This window comes from Canis lupus, chromosome 15, assembly GCF_011100685.1.
Source record: "Canis lupus familiaris isolate Mischka breed German Shepherd chromosome 15, alternate assembly UU_Cfam_GSD_1.0, whole genome shotgun sequence".
NCBI lineage: Eukaryota > Metazoa > Chordata > Mammalia > Carnivora > Canidae > Canis > Canis lupus.
Window position 1 is genome coordinate 31,751,997 of NC_049236.1, and position 16,737 is coordinate 31,768,733.

Below are 16,737 nucleotides of genomic sequence, written 5' to 3' on the forward strand. Positions count from 1 at the left end.
ACATTTTTTTGATGATACTGATTTCTAAGAAAAGCCAGAAATCAGGTATTTACATGACATATCGCAGTTTTAACATGTTGACTTCAAATATATGTATGAACCAAACCCAACACACTTTGAGTCTAAAACAGGCCATCGGAGTCTTAATGCCCTCTGAATTGTTCTCTGCAAGACTGACAGAGCTGAATCAGTACTTTAGGAAGTTTTCATTTCATACCAGGCTGTTTAAATATTCCATGCTGATGCACAAGCATATTCAAATTCAATTCCCAAGGTGCTGTGTCCAGAAGCATGCTGACAGTGGCTTCCATGTAATCATTTTATAATCCTCTACTACGTTTCCTATATTTGACTCTCCTGGGTGAGCACTTCAATTGTACAGCCAAGTCAGTTCAAATATCAGCATCTCTGCTTTCAAACGTTATTGGTTTTTCCCCCTTTACTTTTATCACTGCTATTGAGTTACTGTTCCTTACTACATTTCCCATAATTCTTCACTATGTTCATTTCACCCAGCCAGCTCTTTTTTTTTCACCCTTCCTAGAATCTGACAGGCCACAGAAATATCTGATTTCCAAGAGATGCTCGCATTCTATACTGATGCCATCTAGGAGTGTAAATGCCCAATATCATGCTGCCGAGTGGAGAAAGGTAAGAAAAAAATCGTTGTTGGTCTTTGTATTCCTCTAATCGTTTAAAATCTTTTGAAGAAACAGAAATGTTTTATTTTTCAACCACGGTCTTGGTTACTTTTTTTGCTCCATCTGTGCAAACCAAAATGCAATGAAATTTTTTGAATGATAGAACTGGAATGTGTACTCAGAATGTGACACCAATAAGATTGCAAGGAATATTGAAGGAAGTCTTCGAGAAGACTGACAGTGACTCTGACTCCAACAGCAGGGATTTGAATATAAATCTTGCACAAATAAATGAACTATTAAGAAAAATTAATCTGCTATAAATAGCAGATTCATTTAAATTAGGCAAGAGGCTAATTTTTACAACTATCAGAAAACATGTATTAAGTCACTTTCAAATAATTTCATGATATGATTATTTTTCACATTTTTCAAATAAGGAATCAACATTGAAGACAAGAAAAAAAAATCCAAAGAAAATTTGAATTGGCTAAAGCAAAATTTAGTTACTCTGGTAGTAACAGGATTTTTTTTTTTAACTGAACGTGATTGACAATCCTATTTTCCGACTAGTGTAGATTATAGTTCTATATTAAACATATATATTTGAAGATTGATTGTCTTCTGTCTGGGATTTATATAAAACTAGTATATTAAAATATGCCATGTATGTGGTTAACCCAGTTGCAAATCATTAAACCATTATTTAGTAATTAGCATTGTTCATATAAAAAGAATGAGATACATGCATCATTTATTTTCAATACAGCTTTGCATAATTAGAGTAATATGCAATTTGATCTATTAAAGTACTAATTAAATACAAAATATTTAATATGTACCAGAGAGTTGTGCTCTGAAATTGCACAATTATCTATTGTGTTGTTATTTCCTTCATTGACCCTTCCTCCAAAGAAAGGGGGAGTATTCCATAAAATACTTTCAGGAAAAAAGGAGTATTAAGATACAATTAGAACCACAAAGAAGTCCTGAGTTGGTCAATAGTGTTACACTTCTCCAGGCAAGTAGAAAAATCTAATTTATGTTCTACCTCCTTCCCAAGGCCCTTCTTTGTGCCTTTGAATATGGTATAATTAATAAGATGGCCCCAAACAGTCAGAAAAAGGAAAAGGGGAGAAGTTGAAGTGTCTAGAAAAATTGGAAATCTTTTTCCAGTTTTATTGAGAAATAATGGACATATCTGTATGAGTTTAAGGCATACAGCATGATGATTTGATTTACATGCATTGTGACATGGATACCACAATAGGTTCAGCCTACATACATTGTCTCATTTAGATACAATAAAAGTAAAAGAAAGAAGTAAACAATATAGGGAAAAATTATCTCCTGGTGATGATAACTCTTAGGATCTACTCTCTTAACAACTTTTCTATCATATGGCAGTGTTAGCTATAGTCATAGTGTTGGACATCACATCTCTAGTACTTTTATACAGAATAATTCTAAAAAAAATAAAAATAAAAAAGAGGTTTTTCTTTTTTTTTTTTTTCCAATCTTTCATTAGGGAGTCTATCTTTGGGAAGATTTCTATCCCTGGCAAGAGGTCAAAGTCATATATTCTTATTATTCTTTTTTAATTTAGCTTCAATGTATTACCACATGAAATCTTATCACTTCATTCAGAATTTATCACTTTATCCTGCTCAAGAATCTAGCATTATTGACGATATCAAATCCAATCTCAGACATTACTCAGGGCCTTCTGACATATCAGCCCTTGCTGATTTTAGAATAATTATGAGGGGGATGAAAACAATAAATGACAGTATTTTCCTAGGTACTGTGCTCAATGAGTTACATTATCTCATTTAATTGATTGAGGTTAAAAATAAGGGGGGAACTGAGGTGTGCCTGGATGGCTCAGTTAGGTGGCTCTTTGATTAAGGCTCAGGTCATGATCTCAGGGTGGTGAGACTGAGCCCCGTGTTCGGCTCCATGAGGGGGCATGGAACCTACTTAAGAGTCTCTCTCTCCTTTTCCCTCTGTCCCTCCACCCATTTGCATGCCCCTCCTCTCTCTCTCTCTGTCTCTCTAATAAATAAAATCTTTTTAAAAAGGAAAATAAAAAGTGGAGAAACAGATTGTGAGAGGTAACCCAACTTGGATTGAGTCTTATACTGCTTCTACGTTGCAGAGCTGAGCCAGATCCAAGGGAATGTGATCCGAACCAGTGTTCTTAATCATCCACTCTATTGCTACAAATTTCATGGTATCCCAACACTCCATAAGCCTCCTCTGAACTCTCTCTAAATGAATCAGACCAGACTCTTCCATTTACACAGTGTCAACTTATTCTTTTCTCGGTGCCTTAGTTCATGTTTCCTCTCTTAAAGTGTGTACTTTGTCACTTAGCCAAATATTCTTTCTCTTTCAAGGCGTGAGTCACATGCTTCACCTCCACAGCTCTTCCACCCCAGATGCATACCTCGGATCTAAATCCATTCCTATTTCCATAGTGCCTAGTGTAGAGATACAAAGGTGATTATCTCTCAATAAATGTATTTCCTGAAAGCATTAGTAGTAAAGACATAAATAATCCATTATAAAACAAAGAATGTTGTCACGCACATTTGATTCCTTGTTATAAAAGATAGGTTTGCTGCCAGACCTCTTTCCTGTGCCAGATTTTCCATCATCAACAAAATTTTCAAAAAGATTTTCATTCACTTTCTGACTGTCCTTGGCCTATGTCCATTTTTTTTTCTTAAGAGCTTCCAAATTTAATTTTAACTTCAAGTCCTGCTGCTGAATACAAGCATAGAGCCAGAGCAGAGATTCTTCTTGCAGAGAAAAAGGGGTCCATTTTAATTGGGAGGCAAAAGAGGGACTGTTTTGAAGTTGCATCTGTTACATTAACAATGGCAGGCTCCATTCTTTTCCTGGCTGTTCCTTCCTAGCATTCCTGCTCCCTTTGCCATAAGACTCAGGTGCATTAACACTTATGGAGCAAGTCCTGCCATGGCCATGACAATGAAGGAGAGTTCTTCCTGAGAGGGTAGGAGATTCACTAAAGGTCCAGTCAAATTTATAGCATGTTATTCAGACACATTTAGACAAATCCTACCCTTGTGATGTGATATCCTTTTTGTTTCTCTGATGTATTATTGATAGGATAGGGGCTAACTGCCAAATTGTCAGGCTAGTGAGGGGGTTGCTCTGGACCTTATGCTGGCCTGACTAGCTAGCACTGTTTTTGTTTCTTTATGCTAGGCAACTTCAGGAATATAGGTATCACTTCAAGAATGTGGGTTTAGATTCATGCATATTTGTACTTACAGAAAAGGCATCATGGTATAGTGATTGAATTGACTCTGGAGCCAGACTTAGGGTCAAGTCCCAGTTTTGATACTTCAAACTGTGTAACCTGGACGACTTATTTGACCTCTATTTAATACTCACTTTTTTTTTTCAGTTGTAAAACAAGGATAACGAGAGATCCTACCTCAGAGGGTTTTTGTGAGGATTAAAAAAAGTTAATATTTGTTAAGCATGTAAACTGATAGCAGTCAAGAGTGTTAGCTATTCTTGTTTAAACTTTGTTGAGTAATAGACTAAATAAAAAAGAACAGATTTATTGTGTGATACAAGTTTTTACTTTGTTCCTTCTTCTCAAGACCCAAACACCTTGAGAGCAGAGAGCAGGTATTATTCAACCTTGTATATCTGCAGCACTTTTCCAGGAGGTTGTTACATTATATGTGTCAATGACTATCTGCTGAATGGATGAGAGCTGCAGTAATTAGAGAAAGGGCAAAGCGAAGTAGAGTTTAAGGGTGTAATTGTCCAAAATGCTTAGGAGTGTGGAGACTATCATATTGGTAGGCTTCTCCCCATCAGTGTGGAAGTCACACCCAGAGTGATGGAAGTCATTAAAGTGGAGAGAGGAATTGCTGAGACAGGTGTCACAGGTCTCAGGAGAGGAAAAAAAGTATGAATCAAAGGCACAAGAAGGTATTAGCAAGGAAATGAGATTCGACTGTGGGCACAAATCACATATAGAGAGTTTTCCATGAAGTGGAGGTTATATTGTGAGGTGGTACTTGGAAAAAGAGAGGAAAGCCAGTGCTATTTATAATATATAATGTATGCAGTATTAATTTACGATAACTACCTTATCTCTTTTTAAACGTTCCAAGGTAATTTTCAAAACAGAGCTCTTGATTACTTTCATTTCCTCCCACCAAATACATACATATTAATAATAGCACTGTTATGAGCTGAATTATGCCCCCTAAAAATTTGTATGCTGAAGTTCTAACCCCAGGACCCCAGAATGTAATTACATTTGGAGCTACGGTCTTTAAAGAGATAATTAAATTAAAGTCATCATTAGAGTGGGACTCAGTCCCATATGACTGATGTCCTCCTAAGGTGCAGTCAGAAGACTGAAGACACAGATGATGAGCATCTATGAGCCAAGGAGAGAGGCTTCAAAAGAAACAAACCTTGCTAACATCTTGGCCTCAGATTTCCAACCTCCAGAACTGTGGGACCTGCATTTCTATTGTTTAAGCCACCCAATCATGGTACTTTGTTATGGTAGTGTTAGCAAATTGATACAAACAACAAAAACGATCTATTTCTTCTCTAGGCTTTATGATTTCAGCAAGTGGTACCATAATCCTTATAGCTATTGAAGCAAAAATCCAAGGACTCATTTTTTTTAAATTTTCCTTTTTCTCTTGATGCCTGTATCCACATCTAAGCCATCAGCACTTTTTTAAATCTCTACTTTAAAATATTCACAATCCAAATAAATAAATAAATAAATAAATAAAATAAAATAAAATATTCACAATCCAATGAAGTGAACTCTACATCCTTACTTTAAGCCACCTTTACCTCTCTTTGTCTACCTCTTCAACCAATTTCATATCATTGTACTCTGAAACTTTGCTAAGTCATATTGCCTTTTTTCTCTTCTTCATATATTCTAGATTCATTGCCAATCTTGGAAGTCTTTGCTTTCTCACTAATTATTTCCTCTGCTTATAATTATCTGTGCCTTCTTTCCACCAAATATCTGCATCTGGGTCAATACCCATCTGGTCACTGGGGTCTCAGTTAAATGTGTTCTCAATGACAGCTTTTACAATGTCTCAGTCTAACAGTCCCAACATATAGCCTTGCTTTATTTTCGTATATGTATTATTAACATATTTGCCTGCTTCTTATGGGTTAATAAAGAATGTTGATTGGTATTTATTGCTGTGTTAGGATTGGCAACTTGTTTGCCATTGAACACAGGAGATATTAAATATCCCTTAAATATATTTTTTTCTTGTTAAAGAAATATAACTATAAAGAAATCTACAATTAGAGGCAGGTGATTCTCTTCAAAGTTTATTCAGAGGAAATGAAAATGGCCCTACTCTCAGTACCATAACACACAACCATCCATAAAGAATCTATAGGGATGGTTAGGGAACACAGAGAGAGAGAGCATGCATTTATTCATCCCTCCCCTGAAGCCAAGTATGATTAATGGGTTGAAATTGGGGGTGTCTACAAGAAAGAAGTATCAACTCTCCATCCTCCACTGTATATCTACTCAGGCTCTTATATCAATGTGCCTACCTAAAGATGGTAATGACTTCATAAGATGAGAGAAGAGATAGCATTGGACCCATCTGCAATCTTATTGATAGTTGAGGTGGGTATGCGGATGTTTCCCATGAGGGGACACCTCATAAGTTAGATGGACATTAGCTGTTTTCCTTGTTTCTGACCCCAGGACAGCAGCCAGGAGGGGCCACGAGGTATACCACTAGTGATGTGAGCTGAGGCAATGAAAGAGGTAGCATTAGAATTATCTCCCACATTATGGGGTTCTATGGTCAAAGAGTTTAGAATGTAATGTGAAAATCTCATACCAGGGCCTTACAGGAGATGCAGAATTGGGATACTTATTCTATAGAAAGTACCAGCTGCAACACAGCATTTGCAAAGAAAGTGACAACAAACACAAGCTGCAAAAAGAGACATTTGTCTCTTTGCCTTTCACTCCTTGATTCTCCCAACAATGGCCTACAGATGGAAAGGAGAACTGTATGGCTATGAATCAGGCATGAAACTGGAGTTTTAAATGGCTTAAACTGGAAATAAACAACATTTATTAAGCAAAAAGTACCAGAGAATTATGGACTCTTCCCTTTAAGGAACAACAACAACAAAATGAATTCCATAAAAAAGCATTCATATTTTTATACCATAGATTTGAGATTCTTTTAATATACTAGCTATAGCTTATTATTATGATAAGTATGCTTCCTGTACTCTTCATGTACACAAGAGTGTATCCACAATACCTAGAACAGTGTCTGCATATAATTGAGTGTAGATGACTAGCTGACTTTGCATTTTGGTTGGTAGTTGAGAATAATAAACATAGAAAGAATGGGGAGAAGCAAGTTTTAATGTCCTAGGCATAGTCAGTTTGAAACCCAAACATTTAGGTGATAATGTGATTAATCTATGCCCATGGTCAGCAGTCCATTGAAAGTCGCAAAAGAGGTTTGCAGAGATATTCTCCTGGGAGCCTCAAAAGTTCTCAGCATAAATATTTGAACAGTTGACAACCACAGAGGATACTTCTCTCTGATGGAATCAACGCAGCCCATGCTGATTGGAGGCCTCAGTCTTCAATGCTGAAACTAGATTATGGTGGGGCCCAAGTAAGTCTTGACAACAACTCTGCTCACGTGGTTAGAGGGAGAGTTTTGTAGTACCAAGGATCTTCCTCCACAGAATGATTGGCAATGGAATATTTTGAGGAACAAATAAGTAAGGGGTTGTATACAACATAAAGCTCAAAAGAGATGCAAGACATTAATATGCATATGTTACAGTTCTCATGCCTCCTTTACTTCTGCTCTTGAACTTCATGTTGAACTGATTTCTCCTGAGTGGAAATGTGAAAGAAAGGGAGATAAAGGCAGGTAGATGAGGTAGTGAGAGAGATTGATGGTCACCTCAGAGGGAGTGTGAGATCAGAAGAGCCCCCATGTGTCCTAAAAAGAGCCAGTTCATGCTGTGTAGAGCTATCCATGGCAAACGGCTGGTTATCAGCAGGAAAACTGACAACCAGCAGAGGACTGTACCTGTTAAGTGAAGAGATGCCTGTCTCTCCTCCCCCTCTCCCAGCACTGATTTTTCTCCAATCTTATTCTTATTATTCTATAAGTGATTCGATTATTCTTATTATTCTATAAGTGATTCTATTATTCTATAAGTGATTTTGACTAGTAAAGACAAATAAGAAAAGATGATGAGGCATGCACCTGTGAACATAGTTGATTTTTTTACTCAATATTTTTTTTAACCAAAGTCTTTTGATAAAAAAAAAAAAAAAAAAAAAAAAAAAAAAACCTCCTCTATACAGTGTCAACATTTTAAAAAAATATTCAAAGACTAACTTACAGGCTTTGATTTAACAGGTTGAAATTTAGAGCATAACTTTTTCCATTATTTTTAATGGCTTTCAGCTATTTCATTTTTTTCACTAATCCTTTTTATGTGTTATAAGAAAAAGAAATACAGACAGATATATGAAAGCCATTTTTTCCCCAGAGAAATAACATGAATGCTCTAATTTGAAGGGAACAGCAATGTATGTACTGATTGGCGAACATAAAATCTACTCTCTACTCTGAAATTTGGTTTTAATTTGATACTTAGTAGGAGAATCATGGAAGAAAATCCTCTCATCTATGATATTAGGAGATTTCCAATCTAATCTCAGCTGAGCTTTTTTTTTACACAAATTTTGGCATGCATTATATCTTCCCTGGGCTGAAGATATATAAAATAAGGATGTTGGTCTAGAAAATATCTAGCATCCTTTCCAAATATGAGCATCTATGACAACTTGGGGTTGGGAATCACCTCAGGCTATTATTAACTAACGAAAAGAGCCCACTGATCATTGGCAGTTCCTTAGTCCATTGTAAAATTTCTCTAAAGTCCATTTCATTTCAGACTGAATTGTAAACATACTCTAAGTTAGAACAAGACATAAAACTAAAAGATATATGTATATATATTTAAGATTTTATTTATTTATTCATGACACACAGAAATAGAGGCAGAGACAGCAGAGAGAGAAGCAAGCTTCCTGCAGGGACCCCAATGTGGGACTCCATCCCAGGACCCAAGGATCATGCCCTGAGCCAAAGGCAGACACTCAACCACTGAGCCATCCAGGCTCCCCTAAAAGGATTACTTTAAACATTTATCACATATAGGACAATACATTAAAGAAAAAAATTATAACATAAGCAAAATTCCATGAGGTCAAGGACTGAATCTGTTTTATTTGTTCTATTGTCAGTGCCTGACAAAGTGACCGGTTGAATGAATGAATCCCAATAATTTGTTACAATTAAAAAAAAAAAAAACCTTAAAAAAAAAAGATAAACTACTGCTAGCTCTCTTTGATTCCATGTCTTCTCCACCCTGCAAAGGCACAGGACAAAGTAGACATGAGGTGGGGATAAGCAAACCAATGCAGTCTCTGCCTCAGAATCTAGACAGCTGGGATGCCTGGGTAGCTCAGCGGTTGAGTGTTTGCCTTAAACTCAGGGCGTGATCCCTGGGTCCTGGGATGGAGTCCCACATCAGGCTCCTCGCAGGGAGCCTGATTATCCCTCTGCCTGTGTCTCTGCCTCTCTCTCTGTGTCTCTCATGAATAAATAAATAAAATCTTAAAAAAAAAAAAAGAATCTAGACACCCCAAGGTTCAGTACCTTGTAAGTGACTGCTGCATTACTACATTGGATCCCCAGTCATTGAGTAGGGATATTTGTCCCAGTGCTGACAAGTAGGTTTATGCATGAGCCAAAGCTTATTCTTCTCTGCTGACAATAGCCTTAATGTTTTATTTCTGAGGCTTCCTCACCCCACTCTTAGAAATGTCCCTCAGATTTAGGTTTCTGACTTGGTCACTGCTCTACATTCTGATTTCTGTAAATTGCCAGCTTCCTCCATGTCCTGGCTATAGTTGGGTATACAAATAGCTTTTACAGATTCCCATAACTGTATACAGAAGCCCTTCATCGAAATTCCAACTCAAGCAAAGTCCTGTTATCTATCCATGGTCATCATTTTCCTCCATCTAATATTTATCTTACTTACGTACAATTCTGAATATTGTACATCTGGCTCTTCCATCCCATGGCTCTTTTTAGAGCTCCTTCCTATACGGCTTTTTGCTACTTTGCTCCTCTAATGGAATCTTTACTTATAGATGGGCCTGACATGAAAGCCAGACTGAGACTTCCTTAGCCTAGTATAAATAAATCATCACATTTGCCACATTGTCCCAAGTTGTAATAATAAGCCACTAGTTTTACCTATGGAAGCAATTAGCAATGCTTCCTATTTTGGGATCTATGAGAACATGATCTGACAGGTATAATAAGTATTTAGACCCTAAATTCTGAAATTGTCACCCAGTGAGAAAAATGTTGTTAGAACTTCCAATTTTCTCACAGAAAAAGTTTTGTACCATACTATTTTTGAATCATATAAGGAAAAGAAAGTAAAATTCACCCATGATCTTGTTCTTTAAAATGATGTGAAAAAGAACTAAAACTCTCCCCCCTTCACTTTTTCTAGTCTATTATTGGAAAGAATAGTTATTATTTACTGAACACCTACCATGAGGCAAGAACAGTTGTAGGCACCCAGAATCCATAAGAGAATAACAGCAACAACAACAAATTTATCTTCCTTCATAAAGCTAATATTTTGATTGGAAAAACACACAAAAAATTAAGTGAAAGAATATGATTAGCGGTGAGGAGAAAAGTGACATTAGCATGAGGATAAAAAGTGTTAGGGGAGTTCATTCTGAAATTTTTGGTTGGATGGCTGGGAAAACTTTACAGAGGAACTGGTAAGTCAAACCATGCAGACCTCTGGAAAAGAACATTTCAGGCAGATGTAATACAAGAGCAAAGACTCTGAACTGAGAGTATAACTAGAAGATTGGAAGACAGTAAGAAGACTTGTGTGAATGAACTGAAAGGAAAGATAAAAAGGAAGTGATGTTATTAGCAGGTGGGTATGGGGTTGGGAAGGGGGCAAGGATATATGTCCTAGTAAATACTTTGATTATTGCTCTGAGGCAAATGAATGAAAAAAATGTTGGAGGATTTTGAAAAAAAAAAAAAAAAAAGAGTGAAAGGATCTCAGTCTGGCTTTAAAGGATCATCCTGACTGTGTTGAAAAGGACTGAAGGGGTTAAGTGTGACTCTAGGAGGACTAACAACAATAACTGGTCATAAAATAGAACAACTACTACAATATACTATAATTAAAGTTATATGAATGTGGTCTTTGTCTCTCTGTAAATATCTTATTGTACTGTACTCAGCCTTCTTGTGGTGATGTGAGATGATAAAATGCCTCTGTGATGAGATAAAGTGAGGGGAATGACACATTGTGCATGCAATGTGACGTAGCATTAGGCCACTAGGGACCTTCCATGATTTGTCAGATCATCTGCTTCCAAACTGTGGTTGACTGCTGGTCAGGGAAAATGCAGGACAGGGAAACCACAGCTAATGGCAAGGGCCTACTGTGATTGGATTTTCAGTATGATTTGACGGTAAAGCCAGCAGGATTTGCTAATGGTTTCGATGTGGGGTATGGAACAAGGACGAGATTCAAGGATTGCCCCCAAATTGTTAACCGTAAGGAATTGGATAGACAGAGTTGTTGCAAAGTGAGGTAGGGGATTGTTAGAATAAGTTTGGAATGACTTAAGAATCAGAAGTTCAGGGATGCCTGGGTGGTTCAGTGGTTGAGCATCTGCCTTCAGCTCAGGGCCTAATCCAGGGGTTCTGGGATTGAGTCCCGCATCGGAATCCCTGAAGGAAGCCTGCTTCAACCTCTGCCTGTGTCTCTGCCTCTCTCTGTATGTCTCTCATAAATAAATAAATAAATAAATAAATAAATAAATAAATAAAATCTTAAAAAAGAAGAATCAGAAGTTCAATTTTAGTCATGTTAACTTTGAGATGATATTATATCATTTAAGTGGAGATGTAAGCAGGCATTTGGATATGAATTTGGATTTGGGGAAGAGATCCAGAATACAGATAAGTAAGTCTAAGGGTCATCAGAGTATAGATATATTTGGAGATAAATAGTGGATGAAATCACCAAGTACGTGATCGTAGATGAAATGAGAATAGATTTAAGAATGAGTCTTTGGCTGAAATTGAAGTTTAGAGGACTAGAAGGAGTACAGAAACAAGCAAATGAAAACCAAAATGAGGAACCAGGTAAGAAGAAAACTGGGCTTTTAAGGTAAGGGTAAAAATTGATTCATGGAATTTGTGTTATGATTATACAGATTATATATGCATAATAAAATGTCTATGTATACAAATGAATGCATACATATATTTGTTTATGTGGGGTGCAGTTATTATTTTACAAAATGGGATCATGTTACACCTAATCACCTAAAATCTGCTTTAAGAAAACAATTTATCAGGGAAGAAATTTTTGTATCATCTTTACTCTTAAGGTAAAGATGTTTTATTTTCAAGTTTTTGATTGTCCAGGATTATTAAAACAAAGTATTATAGTAAACTTAAAACAAAATACAGTGAAAATATTGGCTATAAAATTTTAAGCACTTTCTCTTTTTTATTTACTTAACAAAAATCCTCTTTGTAAAGAGAAAAATAAAGAAAAAAAAAAGACAAAGGAAGGAATAAAGGAGTAAGAACCAAATAGAAAAAAACTCAAATTGTCCTTATATCTTACTATTGCTATTAATACATTTCAATGCATGCTGATTCTCTTTTATTAGAATGAGAAAGTAAGTTTTGTTTTGTTTTTTTTATTTTTTTTTAAGATTTTATTTATTTATTCATTAGAGAGAGAGAGAGAGAGGCAGAGACACAGGCAGAGGGAGAAACAGGCTCCATGCAGGGAGCCCGAGGTGGGACTCCGTCCCGGGTCTCCAGGATCACACCCTGGGCTGAAGGCGGGGCTAAACCGCCGAGCCACCAGGGCTGCCCAGAAAGTAAGCTTTGAATAGAGCAGAAATATTTATGAAAAAAAAATTCTGAAAAAAAGACAGTTTCCTCTCATTCTTACCAGAGATAAATTTTTTTTTTCTTCTCTAAGATTCTAACATCTGTTGCTTCCAAAAAGACAAACTCTAGGTCAAATCACCTATGTGGGAGCTCCATGATTTTCACTGGATAGGAGAGACGAAAAATAAATAAATTAACAGTAGTTATAATGTGTTACTATTCACACATTTAAGACAGCAAAAATATGGTCCATTATTTCACAGCATCTGGGAAACAGTGAAGGAGTCGAAGGCATCCTTTTAGAATATGAGACTATCTCTCAAAGGCTCTTCTTACCACCCCTTTAGGATTCCCCCAAGTGATGTCACTTTTTAAACAGTCAGTTGGCTATGTCACAAGACTTTTCATCTACTAAAGCATAAGTGAAAATCAAATACATGATTATTGAACATTGACTGCATACAAGAAACTGTGGTAGGCGGTTTGTACTTTGTCTCACGTTTCAGATTGTTCACTGGTGTTCAGAGGGGAGCATATGGAAATATTGCTTTAAAAGTAATTCTTTCAAATTGAATAACAGAAATCTTATGGTACATACTTTAAGTACTTTATTAATCAGAAGTAAGTACACTGCCAAGCACAATTTTTCAACCAATAGTTCTCATGTTCCAAGGGCTAAAACAAATTAGACATGTCACTTGAAATTTCCTGAGGATTTACCATAGACATAAAAACAATATTCAAGGTGCTTGTATGGAAAACTGTCACTGAATAAAAAATAACAGACGTGGGCCAAATTGAGTCTTTTTTTTTCCTTCCTCAACTGCTGTTCTCCTGCTTCTTCACTTATATTTTTTATTTAAAAAAAAAATCAGCTGAATTGAAGTAGATTCCATGTGCAAAAGTGCTTGCTGAACAGATTTGTAGTAAACAAGTACGAAGGGATTGCATGTTGTTGAAAAGATTTCTAAATGGGTATTCTAAATTAGGCATGTAATCTCAGCTCTGCTGCTGACTATTTGAATCTTGTCATTTAGGTCCTTATGCCCTCTGTTCTCTTTGTAAAATGAAGAAAACAAGCTATGACTCAGCACTTATTCATGAGAACAGGCAATGGGATGCCAAACTGAAACTTCTAGATTAGAAACCAATACAGGTGGAACATCCCTATAGGGAATATAGCCTGGAAATTAAGAGAGGAAATTATTAGGGTATGTGTACTTTGTTTCTACTTTCAGGACTTACGGTTTCCCTTCATAGACTTATGGGTCCCCCCCCCCCCCCCCCCTTTCTTTCCTACAGAGATGGTTTCTCTTTTAATTTGTTCTAGTTTAGCTGAGAATTTTTGCTTATTTTCTGATTTTACTTTGCCACTATTTAGGTTAAAACTACTCTTACTTTCCATTTTCTTCCTTTGCTTTTATATTTTTGTCTGTTCCATTTGCAGTTCCTCAGCACTGAGGTCCTGCAGCATCAGTTGTGCTCATTAACAACAGTTACATACTTTAAATTCTTATTTTTGAAAATAATTCTGAAGTTTTTGAAATTGAGTTTTTGCATGTGTTTATCTCCTACCTCATAATATTTGTTGAGTGACCAACTTTCAGCCTTGTTTCTGCTATTTCTCATGGTTCTTTTCTATAGATGCCAATTTTTTCCATATCTTGCCAAGAACATGCACTTGATGTCCTAAATCAATGTTCAGAATGTCCTCTTTCTTTCAGAAAATAATTTTCAAATTTCAGTTCTTATTCTCATTCTTCATGACAGTTCTTGCCGTTTCTAAGACCTCATTTCATTTGTTTGCTTTTTTGCTTTGTCTGTTGAATATTCAGCTACACTTGAATGGGGCATGACGAGTCTGAGTCTAGAATTTGGTGGAATGGAGTTTTTCTTTCCTCCTTCCCCCACCTCCTCCTTCTCCTCCTTCCTAAAAAAATCAGTTTTTTGAAATACAATTAGTATACAATGTTGTATTAGTTTCAGGTATACAATGCATTGATTCAACAATTATATTCAGTGCTCACCACAAAAAGTATATTTACCATCTGTCACTATATAACATTATTACAATATTATGGACTATATTTTCTATGCTATACTTTTCATCTACATGACTTATTTATTATATAACTGGAAGTTTTTACCTTGTACTACCCTTTACCTATTTCATCTGCTTTCCTACCCACCTCCCCTATAGCAAACACCAGTTTGTTCTCCATACTTAAGAGCCTGTTTCTGTTTGTTCTTTTTTTTTTTAAGTTTCCACATATAAGTGAAATAAAATGGTATTTTTCTTTCTGTTTCTGACTTATTTTCCCTTAGGATAATACCCTCGAGGTCAATCCAGGTTGTCACAAGTGATAAGACCTCATCTTTTTCATGTATGAGTAATATCCCATTATGTATATAAATACTCTCTCTATATGCCATATCTTTCTCTTCTTTATCCATTCATCTATCAGTGGACTCTTCAGTTTGCTTCAATTTCTTGTCTTTTGATAAATAATACTGCAATAAACATAGGGGCGCATCTGTCTTTTTGGATTAGCATTTTCATTTTCAATACCCAGTAGTAGAATTCCTGGATCATAGTAATTCTATTTTTAATTTTTTTGTAATTCTATTTTTAATTTTTTTAAGAAATTTGAGAAACCTTGATGGATCTGAGACTTTTATCCCCTTCACTGTATATTTGTTCTGCTCTAGTCTACTATACATATCCCCACTCAGATCTAGACCAACAAGCCAGGTTGATACACAAAAATCCTAATTTGCTTTGTGGTATCCAGTAGAGATTTATTGAAGTGGGGTTGCTGGACCGAGGTTCAATATCATGCAGGTTCTTTGACCAAATTTTGTGTCCTTTTCTATAGAATTGTTTTGTGCTAGTCTCAGCCTCTCAATAGTCTTGTGGCTGGAATGGCCATTGTGGTTCTTATTATGATTGCAAGACGCCCTTAACAATTACTGCCAGGAAATTTTAAAAGAGACATGGTTTATCACTTACAAGCCTTGGAAATGACACAGCACATCTGGAGCTACATGCTGAGGTCTCAAATAAAAAGAGAAGAACATAGGCCTGTGGTTCTCCTTATATTAGGGTCAAGGGTGGGAGGCCTAGGGTTTTGCAGGATCGATCTTTACTGGTGAATTTTAAACAAAAGAGAGGGAATTTAAAGCACAGAAGAAGGAAAAAAAAAAAAAAAAAAAAAAAGGAAAGGCCGAATAATCAGTTATCAAAATCAGCCAAGATCTCTAAAACAAAGAAGTCTGGAAGGCAGGTGCAGATAGTTCTTTATCCATATAGTTGTGTGGCTGGCAATGCATTTATTAAAGTAGATGCTCCACAGTGAAGCTGAGGTCAGCGACTTGGTTTACAAAAAGAAAAACCAATAGTCAGTGCTTACACCACAAGAATAAAGATAGGAACCACTTTACCCCAAAGCATGCAGTGTTTCTGGTGATTCTCCTATATTTCCTAACAACAGTGTTTTTCCTACAGCAATTTAGCATCACATACTGCAATGTGTTTCTATACATCATATCCCACTTCCTACTGTGTCACCTACTGAGTGTTATGTCACCAAAGGGACCGAGGCAAAAAAAGCTAATGAGAGTGGAGGGGAGGGACAGCATCTGTCTCCAAAAATAGTCCCCGAGCATTTGGGAATATGAGTGACAATTTTGTATGTCATGGAGTTGGGTGGGGGGGCGAGAAGCAACAAGATAGTGTTGAAGTCATATGTTTTTCAATCTCCCTCCTCTCTCTCTCTCTCTCTCTCTCTCTCTCCTCTCTCTTTCTCTTTTTTAAATTCAGGGAGGGAGTAGGATGTTGGGAGAAAGATGATTTCCTGCAGTCTTCTAATTCAGAAGATGGAGGTATGATGAGTATTCCAATGTTGTATTTTTTAACACATAACCATGGACGGTGCACTAAGTAGCAATGGACCTCGGGGTTTTACCAAAGAGTTTTTGCTTATATTTACTTTGCTATTTTCAGCTTTTGGCATTTTAGT

The 16,737-nt window shown here is 36.4% G+C and overlaps 1 long non-coding RNA gene across 1 annotated transcript in view; it reads left to right on the forward strand.

The window, feature by feature from the left end:
- The first annotated feature begins 545 nt into the window (after positions 1–545).
- Positions 546–16,737, forward strand: part of LOC102154182 — a 62,443-nt gene continuing 46,251 nt past the window's right edge. Inside the window, exons 1-2 of the long non-coding RNA XR_005369955.1 lie at positions 546–651; positions 16,539–16,600. This is a non-coding gene — a long non-coding RNA (uncharacterized LOC102154182). The remainder of the gene's footprint in view (positions 652–16,538; positions 16,601–16,737) is intronic.